The sequence below is a fragment of the Neofelis nebulosa genome, chromosome 11 (genome assembly GCF_028018385.1).
Source record: "Neofelis nebulosa isolate mNeoNeb1 chromosome 11, mNeoNeb1.pri, whole genome shotgun sequence".
Lineage (NCBI taxonomy): Eukaryota > Metazoa > Chordata > Mammalia > Carnivora > Felidae > Neofelis > Neofelis nebulosa.
Genome location: NC_080792.1, coordinates 81617553 through 81635040, shown reverse-complemented (window position 1 = coordinate 81635040; position 17488 = coordinate 81617553). Strand labels below are relative to the sequence as shown.

The 17488-nt window shown below is 49.6% G+C and overlaps 1 protein-coding gene and 1 long non-coding RNA gene across 3 annotated transcripts in view; one reads left to right on the top strand and one right to left on the bottom strand.

The window, feature by feature from the left end:
* The window catches only part of NOS1 (nitric oxide synthase 1), a 182522-nt gene that overhangs the window by 112275 nt on the left and 52759 nt on the right, over window positions 1–17488 (bottom strand). The gene's annotated exons all lie outside the window — the stretch shown is intronic.
* Window positions 1853–13891, top strand: LOC131489268 (uncharacterized). The gene is made up of 3 exons (XR_009250453.1): window positions 1853–1990; window positions 4052–4223; window positions 13657–13891. It is a non-coding gene; the product is annotated as an uncharacterized LOC131489268 (long non-coding RNA).

Sequence of the window (17488 nt, the reverse complement as noted above, 5' to 3'; positions counted from 1 at the left end):
CCCCCCGCCCCACCCCTTGTCACTAAGAAATGCTTTTCAGATCCTCTTGCATATGACTCTCTGGAGAGGGGGGTGTGACTTTGGGGCCAGAAAGAGAGGTATGGGGGGGGGATGAGGAGGGGAAGAAGGAATAAGGAGTAAGCTGGTGGGTACACGGAGCTGTTTGCTTCGTCCTGGAAAGAAGATGCCAGAAATTCCCTCTGGGCCCCAGGGCTCTGCTGCCACTTCCTGACTGTGCCACATGGGCCAAGTTCCAGAGCCTCGGTTTCCCCAGTGGTGAAATGGGCCTGAGGTCGTCGGGAACATGTGTACGATGAGATGATGCTGGTGAAGCTCTTGGCAAAAATGCCTGGCATATAGTAAATGCTCAGTAAACAGTAGCCAGAAAAGATAGTAACAATGCCGAGACTAATAGTGACATAAACATTGGATGGGGCACCCCGGGGATGTGGGGCCGCAGCTGAGTCCTTCCAGCTTCCCCGGCCTGAACCATTTCAAAGTTGTGCACAGGCTCTCAGTGGTGTCAGACTCAGAATGCTGCTCCCCTCAATTACCATGGCAACTGGGGAAAATCAGGAAGCCAGGGGAAGGGAAGCCACTTTTCCGCTGGGCTGGCCGTTCACCTGCTCAAAGCAGCTACTTCGCCTGTGTGCGGGGTTGGGCCCAGAATAGGCCTAAGGCGGGGCACCTCCTCTCCTGGAGAACCAGTTGCCCCGATCTGGGGAGAGGGGTGGCTGGTGGGGAATGGGCAGCCACGAGATGGTGGGGTCAGGGCCGAGGCTGAGCTATGTGTGCAAAAGGCAGAGGTGGCCTGGGTTCGGGGAGAGGGAGACAGAAACCCTGCTCCTTCAGGTCTGTCCTCACCGCCAGGTGTCCTGGTGCAATTGACAGCAAAGTCCCCAGAATGTGGCTCTCCAGACAGAGGTGTGGGGAGACGGGGCCTTGGAGCCCAGGGTAGGAGCTTGTCATCCTGAGGGGTCCTGCGTGTGGGTATGAGAGCAAAAGAGAAAGAAAGAGAAAGAGAAGGAGAGAGAGATGAGAGAGAGAGAGAGAGAGAGAGAGAGAGAGAGAGAGAGAGAGAGGCGGAGTTTAGGCAGAGACTCCCCTTCCTTTACTGTGTTTATTGCCATCAGCTTAGGGGATTCGGACAATATAGTCCTCAGAGTAGAAAGAATAATGGCTGTCAGCGTGAACCAAGCATTTTATAGGTAGATCTCATGGACTCATCATAAAAATTAAGAGATGATTCCTTTTCTTAGTCCCATCGTACATTTGGGGAGGGGGGCGGAGAAGCAGAGGTTCCGAGAGGCACAGAGGCTTGCTCCAGGTCACCCAGTTCATTGGTGGAAAAGCAACTATGAGAACTCAGGTCCTGCTGATCCCGAAGTGGGGCCCTCCCTGCCTGCCCCCCCTGCCCCCGCCACCTCGTGGAGAAAGAGAGTGACTAAGTCAGAGACCTTCTTTCGGGATGGCCGGGGAGTGTCTGGCATGGGGGGACTCCCCCTCGCTTGTGCTGGGCATGGACCCCGGAGGGCTTCAACAACTGGCGCTGGGACCAGAGACTCACAGCCATGTGGCCGTCCCAGGACTATGTGGAGCGGCGGTCCCCGAAAGCTGCTCATGCGTGGTGCCCCCTGATGTCTCTTCCTCTCCGAGGCTGCTTGGGCATTCACTCTAAGCTGATTCCAACAGGACCCCCGTGGTGTTTAAAACGGGGCGGGGGGGGGGGATGTCGGTAAAGCCACCCTTCTCCCCAACTGCTGTAGGAGTCAAGCAGCTATGACACATCCAGGGGTCAGCTCAGAGCAAGCTCTCCATAAATGATCACCATGAGAACAATTATTCTTGGAGCTTCTCTGGGGCCCACACCCTCAATCCCCGTGTGGATGGTGGGTGTGTAAAAGGCCTCTGCCGGCCGAAAGGAGGCTGCCCCCTGTCCCCCCTCTCTGCCACCCTGGGCCCGAACCAGTCCCCACCCAGCAGCTTGGAGGTGAGCCCAGGGGAGCACAGTGCTCCAGCGGGACCAAGGGGAGGAGGGGGAAGGAGGAGGTTGGCTGATGTGGCTGCCACTGAGGGGGTAATACATTATCCAGGGCTAATGAAAACATAATTATCTTCTTTTGGCTGCAGAGAGGGGCTAATTTAATAGGCCGCGATCGAAAGGCATCTGTTGAATTCACCCAGCAGCGAAAACACTTGAAGGGCTTGGGTGGGGGTGGGGAGAGCGGCAGAGCCCGGCTGGTCAGCGGCAGGCCCAGGCCGGGCAGCAGCTGCATGTGGGTGGCTGCCCCCCCGGGGGAAGGGAGGGGGGTGGGAAGCAGCACGGGGGGGGGGGCGGTGCAGCAGCTGGGGAGGTGTCCTATGCACAGGCCGACTGGGACTGCTTTCTCGCTGCGTGATCTTGGGCCAGTCCTCTGCTTCTCTGAGCCTCGGCCTCCTCATCTGTAAAGTGGGGTCAATCCTGCCTCCCTCCCATTGACTGGGAAGACTAGATGAGGAATGTGAGAGGGGTTCTGGCACATTCTAAGTAAGTGTTTAACAAAAACTTCCCCCTTCTGCTTCTTTGCTGAGCCACTTCTACTTAGCCTTCGGGATTCAGCATAAACACCCCCTCTTCCGGGGAGGCTCCTGCTCTGGGCTCCCCTAATGCCCTGCGCTTGCCTTTTCTTGAGGAAACCCACTTTAGGATATTTGCTGGGTTCCTGCTGGGCTGCTAAGAGCTCCACAAGGGTAGCAAGGGTCTGTCTCATCTGTCACTCAAAGTCAGTGCTTCTTGAAGCATGTTCCCTGGGCCAGAGGCCTCAGCATCCCCTTAGAACTTAGTTACCAGTTCCTGGGCCCTGCCCCACACCTGCTGAAGCAGACACCGAGGTGGGGGCCCAGCGAGCTGTGTTTCATGCAGGTTCTCCAGGAGAGGCTGGTCCATGCTCAAGTTGGAAAGCTTCTGCTCCAAACAGAAACCAAATTAATGTTTGTTGAATCAATGAATGAAGAGCTTCCTGGGGTCCAGCCATGAAATGGCAATAGCTCCCTAATTAGCCACCAACTGTATACCAAAGGCTGTGCCCCTCCCAGCCACTCCCTGTCCTCCACCACCCCTCCATTCGCCAGCAATGCCCCTTGGTTGGCCTCTCTGTCCTGAGGTGGAGACCCACAGGGAGTATTGAAAGACCCGGGGGGTGCCTCTGTGTCCTCCCTCTGCTCCCACTGCACACAGATGCCCCTTCCCTTAAGTTGTCCTCCCCCCCGCCCACCCACGCAGGTCCTCTAATTCTGGAAAAGAATTAGACCCTGTCCCTGGGTGCCTGGCTTGGGAAATCACTTAGATATGCTTATGAAGGATCATGCCTGTGGGTCAGTCTTGCACAGAGTGGGAGGGGCAGCCCGCGGAAGGGCCCTAGAGATGGCTGTCCCGAGCCGTGGCATTTTACACAGGGGGAGGCCAAAGTCCAGGGAGGTTTGGTGATTGATCCAAGAGCAACAGCCTGTTAGTGGCCTATAAGATCCTTGTCCTGGCTCCCAGCTCGAGATGCTGGTTCTGGTGCCCCTAAGAGGGGTGGGTCACCTTAGTGGCACTAGGGCATCTGTGAGAGGGCAGGCCAGCAGGGCCAGGGAGCAGGGAAAGAGGTTGTTTGAGTGCCTAGAACTCCTGCGAGGGGTGGGGGTGCCACAGTCCCCAGGACAGCTACTGACTGGTCAAACACCCCTGGTAGACATTCATTCATAGGACTCCTGCAGAGAAGAAAGAGGGAGGAGCCCTTTAAGGCTTAAAGAGGCTGCCTGGGCCTAGGAAACACTAGATTTGAAGCTGGAACATCTGGCCTCCAGACCTGGTTCTGTCACTAATGGGCTGTGGGCGCTTGGACAAACCCCTTGGAATCTCTCAGTCTCAGAAGAGTGATCTGAACCAGAAGATCGTTCCTGGAAGTATACACAAAATCAAGCCCAAGTGTGCTTTTCTGGGGTAGAGGGTTTTCAGTATTGAGTAGCTTTTTTAAAAGAGTCTAAAACCTTGGAAAGATCAGGAGAAACTGAACCAATGGTCTTTCAGGTGCTTTAATGGACAAAATGGAGGCAACTTCTTGCCCGGGAAACCCCGCCCCGGCAAGTTTGCAGCTGCCCTTTGCTCTACGCAGCCGTTTCGGCAGAGGCAGTTCCCCGGATGACCGACAGATGGCGCTAAACCTTCACTATAGCCTTCCTGTTTTCCTGAGACTCTTCAGGTACGTTCTGCTCCTGTTCACTCAGCTTTGGGGACCTCCGGGCCTGGGCCCCCTTTACGCTGAGCTGACCTGAATGGCATGAGACTGTTGGGTCATCCTGGAGGCCGTCTGTATCTTCTGGCTGCCACTCAGTCTTGCAGTGTCTGTCCATAGAGGAGACACCAAAAAGGATGTGAAGGTGGGGGCATTAGAGTGTGGGCGTCTTGAGCACCCCAGAGAATGAACTGAAAACTCAAAAGGAGCCTTATTTAGTCCTTTTGTTCTCCCCTGCACCCCCAATACAGGACCCCCTCCTGTACTCCCCCGTCTCAACCTGAGGTGCCATATCTCAAGCTCCTCCAAACCCTGGAGTGTTTGATAGCCTGTCACACGGGGTTGTGAATGGGAATCAAAGTATTTGCATTTTGAAGGCAAAGACCTGGGGAAGCCAGTGCCTCCAGGGAACAGATGAGGTGCGCTGGCCCTGAGACATCAGGGAGCGGTAGGACCTGTGGCTAACTGGAGTGCAGGGTCCACCTAAAGGCATTCACATTCAAAGTCAGCCATCGGTGTAAGAATTCTGACCAAGGGAATGGATTTCAGCACCTGGCGGTGTCGATGTTTGAGTGCAAGGCAGGTCTTAATCAGAACATAAAGCAGTGGTCCCAGGGGCATCCGGGTGACTCAGTCAATGAAGCATGCGACTCTACGTGTCGGCTCAAGTCATGATCTCACGGTTTGTGAGTTCAAGCCCCACATCGGGCTCCGTGCTGACAGCATGGAACCTGTATGGACTTCCCTCTCTCCCTCTCTCTCTGCCCCTCCCTTGCTTGCATGCTCTCTCTCTCAAAATAAAGAAACAAACTTAAAAAAAAAAAAAGGAACATAAAGCAGTGGTCCTTAAACTGCCAGGTGCATGAGAATTACCTGAGAAGACCACCAGTTCCTGGACCGTGCCTCCATAGATATCGGATCTGTAGGTCTTGGAGGGGGGAGAAGAGGATTCAAGAGGCTAAAATTTTAGCAAACTCCTCAGGGGAAACTGAGGCAGGCAGTCTTCTGGTCCCAGGTTGGCCATTCCATGCCAGCGAGGCCACCCCAGTGACCTGGGCTGGATCCTCAACCTCCACTTGCAAATACTTGGAGTTCAATGACACAGCTTCTCAGCAGCAATGACGGCTCCCTCCCCCCATCAGAGCAGCCATCTAGCAATTCTGTTCCTCCCCCCCTCCCCCATACCAGAGACATGCATAGAAAAGATGACACACTTGGACTTATTTCTAAGAGTTAGGAAACTTCTGAGACCAATCCCTGGGGGAGGGTAATGGGGAGGTGGTAGAGACAGGAGCAGATGGAAATGCCAGCTCAGTGTTCTGGAAACTACCAACCTGGGGCCAACGTGTTTGACTTCTCATCTGACTCTGTCCTCCATTCACAGTGCGACACTTGGGCAAGGCCCCTCCCCTCTCTGGGTCTCAATTTTCCCATCTATAAAATTAAGGGGGTAGGACTGGAGCATAGCTTCCTTCTCTGTTCTAGGACTCCCTTGGGTCCTGCAGCAGTGTCTTGGGTAGGTGGAGGAAGAAGGGCGGGGAAGGGTACCCTGAACCTGTTATCTCCCCCTCCATTCTGAGCTGGTCTGTTCTTTGTCTGTGAATCTGAGAGACCAGGTTTCATTCGAAAAACAAACTTGAGAACGACTGGTGTGGGAACTCTCATGGCGTCTTCTAGTGTCCATTTAATCATCCGCTGTCTCCTCTTTTTTGGTGGGCTATGTACCAGGCACTGTGCCAGGGGCTGGGGCAACCAAAACCCCCAGGCAGGATTCCTGGCTCCTGAAGGACTTTGTACAATGAGGAAGTCAGACAAGTTCACAGTCCAGCCTGCTAGCCTGCCATGGTTTGCGGTCTATGCCGCCCTGAACCCCAGAAAGCGATTCTGCTGGCCTTACCCTGTCTTTTAAAGCCTTAATGAGAGAACCCACTTTCTTCCTCTCAGCCTGACAGCCTAGAGCTCCATTAGCTTCATATATTTTGGCATTTGATTGATTTAATCTGACACTCAAGCAAACTGTCTTATACTCTGTGTGGAAGAGGGGAGTGTGCAAGGATATGGTGTGATTTAAAAGCTTTGGAGTTAGTCCTGGGATTTGCCACTTCCTAGCTCTGTGACCTTAGGCAAGTTAATTACCCTTTCCGTACCTCAGCTTTCTCATCTGTCAAAATGGGGGTGATGACAGTCCCTACCTCCCAGAATTGTGCTGATTAACTGAGATAATGCATGTGAAGCCCTTTGCATGGTCTTTGGCACATAGAACATGCTTGGACAGTAAGAGCTCCTTCTCCTATTATTATTATTGTTATTATTAATATGTAGGGGGTTCTTGTCTCTGTTTCGAGATTAGAAGATCTCTGAGAAGTATGAGCCATGCCTGAATCCATTTGTATGGACTTCAATATGCCTCGCAGTTTGCTAGTACATCCCAGGCACTCAAAAACTGAATTCTCTTACATGGAAGAATCAGGACAGTTTCTCTGCAAAAGTGGTCCTCAATCAGCAGCTCTGGGGGTGGGGTCTGGCAATCTGAGTCTCAACAAACCTGCAGTGATCCTGACACATTTGTAAGTTTGAGAATTACTTTTCTACACCAATGATTTCCAAACTTGTTTTAGCTGTGGTAATACATATATTTTAAATTTCCAAATGGAATTGTAGGCAGAAGCCAATATATAAAGTAAGTGAAGGAGGAATTCCTGAGAAATCACTGGGGAGGAGGCAAGATCCCTGACTACCGTATCCTCCTCCAAGGAAGCCCTGAAGTGCTTATGCCTTCTAGGAATAAAGCTTAAAAAGCATCACAATTTTTAATCCTCATGCCCATCTATCCACCTGCTTACCCACCCACCCATCCTCATCCATCCATCCATCCATCCATCCATCTATCCATCCAACTGTCCATCCATCCATCCATCCATCCATCTGTCCATCCATCCATTCATCCATCCATCCATCCATCCATCCATCTGTCCATCCATCCATCCATCCATCCATCCACCAATCCATCCATCCATCCATTCATCCATCCATCCATCCATCCATCCATCCTCCAATCCATCCATCCATCCATCCATCTATATTTGTTGGGAGACCACCTATCTTATTCATTTCTGCAAGTCTTGCCAGAAGAGGCACTGATTGCCCTTTTTCCAGACTCTCTTTTCAAGATGTTTGTATAACAGTTTTGAAAAATGGAAATAGTATCTCCCTTCAGAGCAAAAGGCAGGCATGCCTACTGTCCTGTATAATAAAGATACTGACTCCCAGGGTGCCTGGGTGGCTCAGTCAGTTGAGCTTCTGACTTTGGCAAAGGTCATGATCTCATGGTTCATGGGTTTGAGCCCCATGTTGGGCTCTGTGCTGACAGCTCAGAGCCTGGAACCTGCTTCCGATTCTATGTCTCCCTCTGTCTCTGACCCTCCTCCCTCAAAAATAAACATTAAAAAAAAAAAAAGACACTGACTCCCTCAAGAGCAAAGGGCAGGTTTGCTTACTCCAATTATAAATAATTCAGTTTCTCTAAATTTGAGATTCCTCTCCTGTAGTCCAGACCGCAACACCTGGTCCTCTTTGTGTTGCCCTGTGGGAACTGGGGTTTGGGCTACTGACACAAATGGTGATACCCTGGTTACTACTATTGCTAGGAGTAATAAAATCCCATGTCTCTGACCCAGGAGTCTCATGTCTCCTGCCAGCATCCATAAAACCGTGGCAGTGTTGTGTGTTGGCTACTTCATGGCATAGAAAAGAAACTTAAGATACTGCCCTGGCCTTGAAAGGCTTACAGCTGGGTTGCCAAGGAGAAGCATAAAGACTCATCAAGAGCTTTAGCCATGCTGTAGGGCAGGAAGTGGGAGCTTTGGAGCCAAGTGAGAAGTATGGACAGAGGGGATAGCAGGGTGTTCAGAGAAAGCTGTGTCTGGGGGTCCACAGGGAAGGGTCTGGACGCTTTGGCCTTTCACTGGATGTGATGTCAATGCTCTTCTGGCCCTCCCACTGTCCCAGTGCTGATCAGTTTGCTCTGTATTCATTGTCCTCTGGCTCTGCGTCTCCATCTGATCCAGTGCTCCTTGGGGGCAGGGATCCTGTTTTCTTCATGTCTTGGGCCCCAGCGCTCCACCTAGTGTTTGGCACATAGTAGGTATTTAATAGTATTTTGCTGACTCACAGGACTTTTAGATAATATTAATGATAATAACAAGAAGTATGATGGTGGTAAATACTTGGATAGACACGTACTAGCATGTGAGCACTCATAACATGGCAGGCACTTCCTACACCTTACCTCTTGCTCACTTGGTAAGTGTAGGAGACAGGATTTGAACCCAGGAAGACTGGCTCCAGGGTCTGTGCAATGAAACCCCTACATGTTGGTTGCTGATACTGAGGAGGAAGTGGGTAAAGGAAGCAGCTCAGGGTACAGCAAGGTAGGGTAGCAAGTGACAAATAAGTAAGCATCACTTCTTGGAGATCGCCATGGTTACCATTTCTTGAGCACTTACTATGGGCCATGCTAATCCTTAATCTTCACAGCCACCTTGCAGCTGGGTATCATTGACCTTCTTTGGGGAGAAACAGAGGCACAGAGAGGTAGAATGACTTGCTCAAGGACACATAGCTAAGTAGTGGCAGCTCCGGAATTTGAACCCAGATCTATTGGACCTCAAAGCCCACCAATCTTAAGGGGGGAATTTTGGTTGAAGTGAAGCCCTGGAGGGTTATAGTGACCTCAGGGCAAGGGGGTTCATTGGCTGAAGCTTGGGACAAGGCTGGGCTGACCCACACCTGGAGCCAAAAAGAAGACAGATAAACAAGATGAATGAGACAAACAGTGACCCTTCTTGAATTTTCTAGCCCAGAGTATCCACATTGCTATTTTCTAGCCTAGAGTATCCCGCCAGCTGACATTATGAAAGAAAGAGAATGGGCATGGAACCAGACAAGACAGGGCCAAATCTAAGCTCTGCCTCTTGCTTGCTGTGCGACCTTGAGCAAGTTACCTAGCCTCTCTGAGCCCCAGTATCTACCTGTCTTTCAAAAGCTTTGAAAATCATATTAATAAATAGCTACAAGGCACCTGGCATGTAGTAGGCACCCAACCAACGTCCATTATTGATTCATTCAATAAACAATTACTGTAGCACCTTCCAGCAGTGCCCCACCTGTATCTTCATGGCATCTACAATTCTCACACATACTGATCCAAACTCTAGCTTGAAGCACCTTTCCTCTTTTGCAGAAGAAATGTCGGGGAGGGGGGGTGATTAGCATACCCTCCCCGCCTCCCGCCCGCCTTAGAGTGCCTTCAACCACTGCCCAACAGGAGTTGGGACATAAGTCCCCTTGAGTAAGGTAACTCTGAGATGTGTGGTCTACACTGGTTCCTAAGCCTCCCCTGCGGGATTCAGCTCTGATTTCCCACCGTGGTAACTTACATGATAACACATATTTTTCTGGGATCACCTCCCAAAGAAATCCCTTGCACTCCAACCCTAGTCTCAATCTCCCAACTAAAACTAAAAGAAGACATTGACTGAGCGACTATGTGCCACATTCCATCCTGTGCCTGGATTAATGATTAACCAGACAGACATTGTCCCTGCTGTCCATTTAGAATCTGTAGTTAGGCCAGGAGAGGAAACAGACAGTGAAGAATTAACTGTGGTCAGTATAGGAGTCTCTTACCCATCTCTCTTCACTTGCCCTTGGGGAATGGTAAGGTCTCTCTTTCTCTCTGTCTCTCTCTGTCTCTCTCTCTCTCTCAGAATACACCCAAGTTCTGTCCAGAATTGTAATTGTTTTTTCTTGACCACCCCATGAATAAGCATTTTGAAGCCAGAATCCACATCTTATTGTTCAAATTTTTTTCCCCTTGCAAAATCCCTGGCCCAGTGCTTAGCGTGTGTTCATCTGATAAATATTCAGTGAGCACTAACTGTGTGTTCTAGGCTGTGGGGACATAAGAGTGAGCAAAGCAGAGTCAGTCTTGGCCCTCAAGAAGCTGACGCTCTGGTCTGGGAGACCGACCACAAAATAAGTAAAGACATAAACAACATACAAATCCACAAAGAAACAAGTAATACGATGTCAGACTGGGATAAATACTATGACAAAAGCAGGGCAAGGGGCAGAGAGGGGACTGGGCCGGGGGTAATTGTAGGTAAGGTGGCAGAAAAGATCTCTTGGAGGATGTGCATACAGTTGGTGCTCATTAAAGGGCTGATGAATACAGGAAGTAAAACCTTTAGTTATGTAACCAATGAATAATAGCACAGAAGAGGATAGCATCTTCAGTGATGAGGGAGCATAAAGCAAAGCTCAGGGCCAAGGAAGCATTCTCGCCAGGCACACGCCACCCTCCCCCACCAACAAGGGGGATAGGTGTGTGACATCCCTCAGGCACTCCTGGCTGCCCCAAGAACAAAGGAAAGGGGAAAACAAATGGTTAACTGGTAAGAGATCACAGTCATTTGAGACACTGAGTCTCCATCAGTTTACAAATATCTTAGTAACTTAAAAAAAAAAAAAGCAATCTTATCAATAGCCTAATCTCCAGGAACTCTCTACTGTCTTAATGATAATACTTTGCTGGAGGGAAAAACAACCTTAGCTTGACAATAACTAGGCCTCCTGTGAGTCTTCTTTAGCATATGGAAATCCCTTTAAGAAACTTCCTCTTGGGGCTCCTGGGTGGCTCAGTCGGTCGACTTCAGCTCAGGTCACGATCTCAGGCTCAGGACATGATCTCCCAGTTTGTGAGTTCGAGCCCTGAGTCAGGCTCTGTGCTGCCGGCCCAGAGCCTGGAGCCTGCTTCAAATTCTGCGTCTCCCTCTCTCTCTGCTCCTCCCCCACTCCCTCCCCCCCTTTCAAAAATAAACAAACATTAAAAAAAATTTTTTTTAAAGAAACTTCCTCTTGACTTTACCTCCACCAGCTCCATACTATATAACAGGACACTTTTCACAATACATCAAAGTATTCTTTCTTGGCGGTTGGCTCCAGACCCCACCATCCCTCTGAAACCTCATCATTCAATATATAAAAGAAGGCTTTTCCAAGCCCTTCAAGGACTGCTAACCCCTGTCTGAGGTGATGCCACAAGAAAGGTATCCACGATTTTGTTCAGAAATCTGTTAGGTCCCCATGCACACAGTTCTTGGGCCAACGAACACCCTTGAGACGAAGGCAGCCATGATATTTGATCAATACTAGTAGGAGTCTTGCCAGAATCAATGAGGGGCCATCTGAGGTCTTGGGAAAATCCTCTGCCTCTGGAAAGCAAAGGTCTGTAGCAGATTCTGCAGTAAGTCTCCTGACCGAGAAGTGGCTGAGGCCAGTGACAGCTAACACTGACTGTCTGCTTGCTCTGCTCTATGTACCTTCCTAGATGCATTATAAGAGCCACGCCATTTAAGGCTCATAAAGACTCTGTTAGGAGGCTACTATTATGACCTTGTTTTCCAGGGGGGAGGAAAGGGAGGCTCAGAGAAGGCTAAGGAATGGCTCAAGGTCACACAATGACAAGGCAGGGTATCGTGGGCAATAATGGGAGGTGGTGGTGGGAGCAGGAAGGAGGCCTACCCAGCCTGGGACAAAGAAACTCCTATTCCGTGGGTGTAACTTCCAAGCCGAAGTCTGGCGAAGATTGGAGTTGGCCCAGGGAAGGGAGGAGGGGAGCAGGGGAAGGGGGAGGAACTCCAGAAACATGCAAAGACCCAGAAGTGATGGCACATTCTGGAACCCCTTGGAGGCTGCATTTTGTCCAGTGCAGAATTAGCCCCTTGCCTAATTTTGTGTGGCTCAGGATTCAGCAGGAAGCAGGTCATGTGTCTGCAGCCAGAGTTCAATTCTGGGCTGCACCATACTTCCCAGAAATCTGTAAGCAGAGCGTGGGCACCTGCCAGATGATTCTGGGTGATCCCCTAGTCCTTCTTTGGGTGGCAAGGTTATCCCTGTGCCCATCTCCCTCTGCCCAACAGAACAGAAGATCCTGGGGGCCAGTGACTGGGTCTCCATCATCTTGGGAGATAGAGGGATATTCATATTGGTTCATGGCATGGGCCTGGGGAGTCCACAGCTATGGGGGGGGGGGCGGTTAGAGGTGACTGTAGCATCTGACAAGCTACTAGCATATCAGTAGCTGTAGCTGCTCACATCAAGGGCTCCTCATCACCTCACCAAGGCTGCAGCTGCCCCATCCAGGCCCATTGATGGGGCTCTAAGCTGCATTTATTTAGCAGCTTGATCAACTGCCACAGGTTTATAGTCTCAAAGGCTCCGAATGTGCCCCAACCCTCAGACTCTACCTTTCCTTCTGTATGACCGCTCTCCAGTCTGAGCTGCCATTTTCCTCATCTAGGGCATCCCATCTACGGCTTCCCTGCCCACTGTAGTCCAGTCTCCCCATGCAGGTCAGAGACACCTTTCCAAAATGCAAATCTGACCATGCCACCTCCTGAGCTGGAAACACCTCAACATCTCCAATGCCCTCTGGGTAAAGCCCACATTCTTTAGCATTCCTTGGTTCATTTATTCTTCCAACTTGCAAATGTTGATTGAGCACCAATGAGTGATCCTTCTGAGGTTTGATGAAACATTAGCTTCTCGACTGACTTGGTTTTATTTTCTTTTTGGTAGCAGTGAGTCTTGTGAGGACATCTCTTGTTTTTATTTTTATTCATTCATTCATTCATTCATTCATTCATTTGTGTGGGCCCAGCCCTTGCATCCTTTCTTCTGGCAATTGCGCCTCAATTTTCTTTGGGGAGCTCCCCTCCCCCTTCAGATACAGTCCTGGAGTGTGGGTTCCTACCCCTGAGGGTCAGCTTTTCAGCTTTTTCTTGAAATCTTAGAGTTACCTGAATCTCTCCAGTACGTTCTTGGTTTTGCTAGAGTTTTGCCAGAATCATTTGGTGCCTGAAACCAAAGAGACCCTAATGGATGGCACTACCTCTTATGTTCCAACCTGAAAGTCTCATGGGCTGCTGTTGGCTCCTTCGGGTCTATTCACCCCACTTCAGCATCTCTGTTTGGTTCCCCTGTAGGCTGATCCAATCAGCAGAGCCCCTTGCCTCTAGCTTCTGGTTGGAATCAGCCAGTGGAAAGCATGGGCAGAACAGTGAGAGTTGGGAGGACAGTGAGGGTGGGTTTATTCCATTCTGGGTCCTTCCCTGTGGGCTGGGGGAACAGTGGCTATGTCCCTCTGTTAAAGGCAGCTCTTCCCACACAGCTCACTCTGCTGGCTGCTCCCTCCTCTTGCTCTGTGAGGATCCCCATGGTCCTGGTTCCTGTATGCGCCTTGTTCGTTTCTCTTGACCATGACCACACCTTCATAAACAGACTCTTCATTAGTCTCTCTTTGATTACACAGTTTGAGTGTGCATCCCTCTCTTGCCAGGGCCCTGACAGATACAGGAGGAGTGTCTGTCATAAGCTGTACCTGCCTGGGATCCAGAGGAGATCGGAAGGAGTGGTGAGTTTCCCAGGATCTTGGGAAGTGGGAAGAGAATGGAGGTCTGAGAGAAGACAAAGAGAAGTCTCACCAAGTACCTGCAAATAGGATTGCTAAGGAGAGCCCCAGCTAGAAAGAGCTCTGAGCTGTAGATTCTCCACTTCCTTGCTGTGTGCCTTTAGGAAAAACCACTGCCTGTCTCTGGGCCTTATCTTCTCATCTGTGAAATGGGAATGGTAATAGAACCTACCATATTAGTTGTGCCAGGGAGTCAATGACATCATGTTATTCATTCATTCATTCATCATTCATTCATTCATTCATTCAACAAATATGTACTGGGCTCTATTATGTACCTGGCAATGTGCTAGGTGGTGGGGACACAGCAGTAAAGAGAACAGGTAACTGCTCTTATCCTCTGGGAACTGATAGCCTATGTGGGGAAAAGGACATAAACAAGGAGCCACACAAATACTCAACTAGCCCTTCCCTGAAGGGTCCCATTTGGACTGAAAAGTCCTCGGTGAAGAAATGGCTAATGTTTGAGCTGAGTCTTGGAAGATGAAGATCAGCCGGTTGGAAAGGTGATCCAAGTGTAGATAACAGAACAGGTCAGTGATGAGTGTGGTTGCTGGAGGAAGCACGAGTGATGGGGGAAGAAGAAGACGAAGTAGGAGAGGTCACAGGGACCAGGCTAATCCAGCTTTGCACGCCTCAGTGAGGGTTTGCGTTTTATTCTGAGTGTGGGGGGTGATATGGATGGTCTGCTATATGGTTTGAAGCACTACTGTGGCTGATGTGTGAAGAACAGACTAGAGAAGCAATAGGAATGAAGTCAGGGAGACCAGAAGGGGACTGTTTCAGTCACCCAAGTGACACATGACGGGGGCTTAGATGCGGGAAGTGGCAGGGAACTGAGGCAGAGATGGCTGGCTGTCTATTTCCATAGTGTAATGTTGTGGCTGGGAAGGAGCTGCCCAGCCAGAGACCACGTTTCCCAGGGGCCCTGCATCTAGATGGCGTCATGTGACTGGTTCTCACCAATGCAAGTGATGGCATCGCTTCTGGGCTCAAGTGGCTAGAAGCAGATGTGTCTTCCCTGCCTTCTCTTTTTCTGTCCATTGGTTGGACGCAATGCCTTAAGGGTTGGTGGACTCACAAGATCGGAGCTCCCTGGGCCCCCGAATCATCATCTGGGTCCTTAATTAGACTTTACTTGATCTAAGAATACATTTCTATTCTATGGATTCCACTGCGAGCGTGGGGTCTATCTGTTAGAGCAGCTGGCACTACTTTAACTACCCAATGAACAGATCAGTTAGGAGAAAGAACCATCAGGACTTGGCAATGAATTGGCTGTTGTGGATGAGTGAGAAGGAGGTCAAGAACAACCTTGAAGTTTTAGCTTAAGCAACTACGGAGATGAAGTTGATATTTCCTGAGCTTGGAAGACGTGAAAGAGTCTTCTGTGTGTGTGTCGCGGGGGCAGGTAAAGAGCTGCATTTAGAACACGGATGTTTGCAGTCTGGGAGACATTCAAATGGCAATGTCAAGTAGAAAGATATAAAGATTCAAAAGAGGTCTGAGCTGGTGACGTAATTTACGGATTTGTCTTGTAGACAGAATCTGAAGTGCATAGTAGGTACTTAATAAACCCTCTCTGAATTAGAACGTGAATCATTTCTTCTTTATTTCTAGCTAGCGTTTGGAAGTCCATGGGCACAAATCACCCAAAAGTGATGAACACCCCTCCCCAACCTGAGAGCGAGCCAAAGAACCATCCATTTCTTGCTCTGCTCTCATATGCCCATTGAAGAGGCTCTCTGAGCTCAGAGAAGTCTGAGAATCCAGCCATTCAAAGGCTGAATGAAGGTAATTCTGACGATGTTTGAAATTGCCTTCCTGACACATTGGGTAAAACACTCACTCATCTTTGATGCACTGAAAACCACTTGAATCTCTGCCTTTTATTCCCTCAAGTGGCTTCACCTAATAGGCTGGGTTTTGAAAACAGAGTGTGAAAGAGGCAAGTCTGGGCTTCACCTGCCTCTGGATAAGGCCACTTGTCTCTCTGCCCAGGCTAAATGTCTTTTACTCCATGGAGGCTTTGGAGGAGCCACGGTGGAGAGAAAGGGTTCTGGGCAGGCTTGGAGGCAATTTGATTAGGCAGAGACTCTTGGCAAAGCTGACACTTTCCCCCAATGCTCTCTACTCCCAGGATAGCAAACTTTGTCAAATGCCTGCAGGAACCAGCCAGTTAATGCATCATGACTCAGAAAAATGCATCATGTGGGAACCTTGAAGAATGGGAGAGTACAGGTCTTATTTAAGGGGTGGATACAACGTGGGTCCAGCCAATCATTTCTATGTGGAACATGCGTCCATCATCACTAGGTCTATCTGGCTTCCCAAGAGAACCCTCAGATTCAGATTTTAGAAATCTACTGAGTTTTAAACGCTGGCAACGAATTACATCCAAACAGTGATCTGTGGGCCAAAGAGCATGTGCCTTGTGCATATGATCCTTGGGCTTGGAACCAGCTTGAAAGCCTCAGGGAGTTATGGAATGGGTGTGTGCCTCCTTCCTAAGAAATTTCCCAAAGGGGAAGAGATAGAATCATTTTGGAATTGTTACTGAACGAACACAAGTTCTTTGACTCAGCCACATACATTGTGAACCATAATTTGTGTGTCAACTTTTTATCCCCTCATTGGTGAGGTAAACATTGAAAGCTTATCAACAGGTGAGGAAAAGAGTGAGGACTGAGAGTCAGCTAGACTTAGAGCATGAGGGCTGTGTCTTCTTCACTGCTGAATCCTCAGGCCTGAGAAGGCGCACAGAAATATTGTTGAATAAAGTAATGAATGAAAGGGACTGGGTGAATAAAAGAGTAATAACCACAGAAGCAAGTTTGCATGCTTCAGGGTATGGGAACCCTTGGTGAGTGGCCCGGCTGTCTCCCAAGACCCCCATTTTACTTCTGCTACATGTAAATTATTCTTTTACAGAGGACACCTATAGGATGCTGGTGCAACCTACGATGGTCTCCATGGAGGTGAACATGAACTTAGCGTTAACAAGGCGTATGTAGCTGACCTTCTCTCCCAGCTAGAATTTTCCCAAGATTTTAAGCCACAATTCCAGACTTCTCTACAAACAAAGCTGTCACTGACACCCCCAGGAAACGGTGCCAACCACATTCCCATTTAATGAGCAGCTACTACATTCCAGACACTGTCCTAGGTGTTTGTAATGGGTTTTAGTAGCCTTTTGTAATGTAGCCTTTTGTAATGTGTCCTGGCCATGGTGGTGAGTACAGGACTAAGGTGTAGCCAATCATAGTACCTCATTCCCTTCTTCCAAAGCGATTGGCCTGCAGAGTGAGCATGTGACTAAGCAGGACCAATCAAGGGCTTTCCCTGGGACTGATACACTGTTACTAGGTGAAGGAAGCTCTCTCTCTCTGCTGAGGGTGGTTCTGTCCACGCCATTTGGAAGAGGCTCATCTGTGGGAGGAGAGACTGAGGGTTCCATTTTAAGAGAAGAAGAGACAAGCAGAGAACAGAGGGAATGAGGGACACGATACATTCCCTTTTGTCTGTCTGGAGTTGGGTTTCTGTCACTTGCAACCAAAAGAATCCTGACCGGGGCACCTGGGTGGCTCAGTTGGTTAAGCATCCAACTCGGCTCAGGTCCTGATCTCACGATTTCATGAATTCCAGCCCCACAGTGGGCTCTCTGCTGTCAGCACAGAGATCATCTTCAGATCATCTGCCT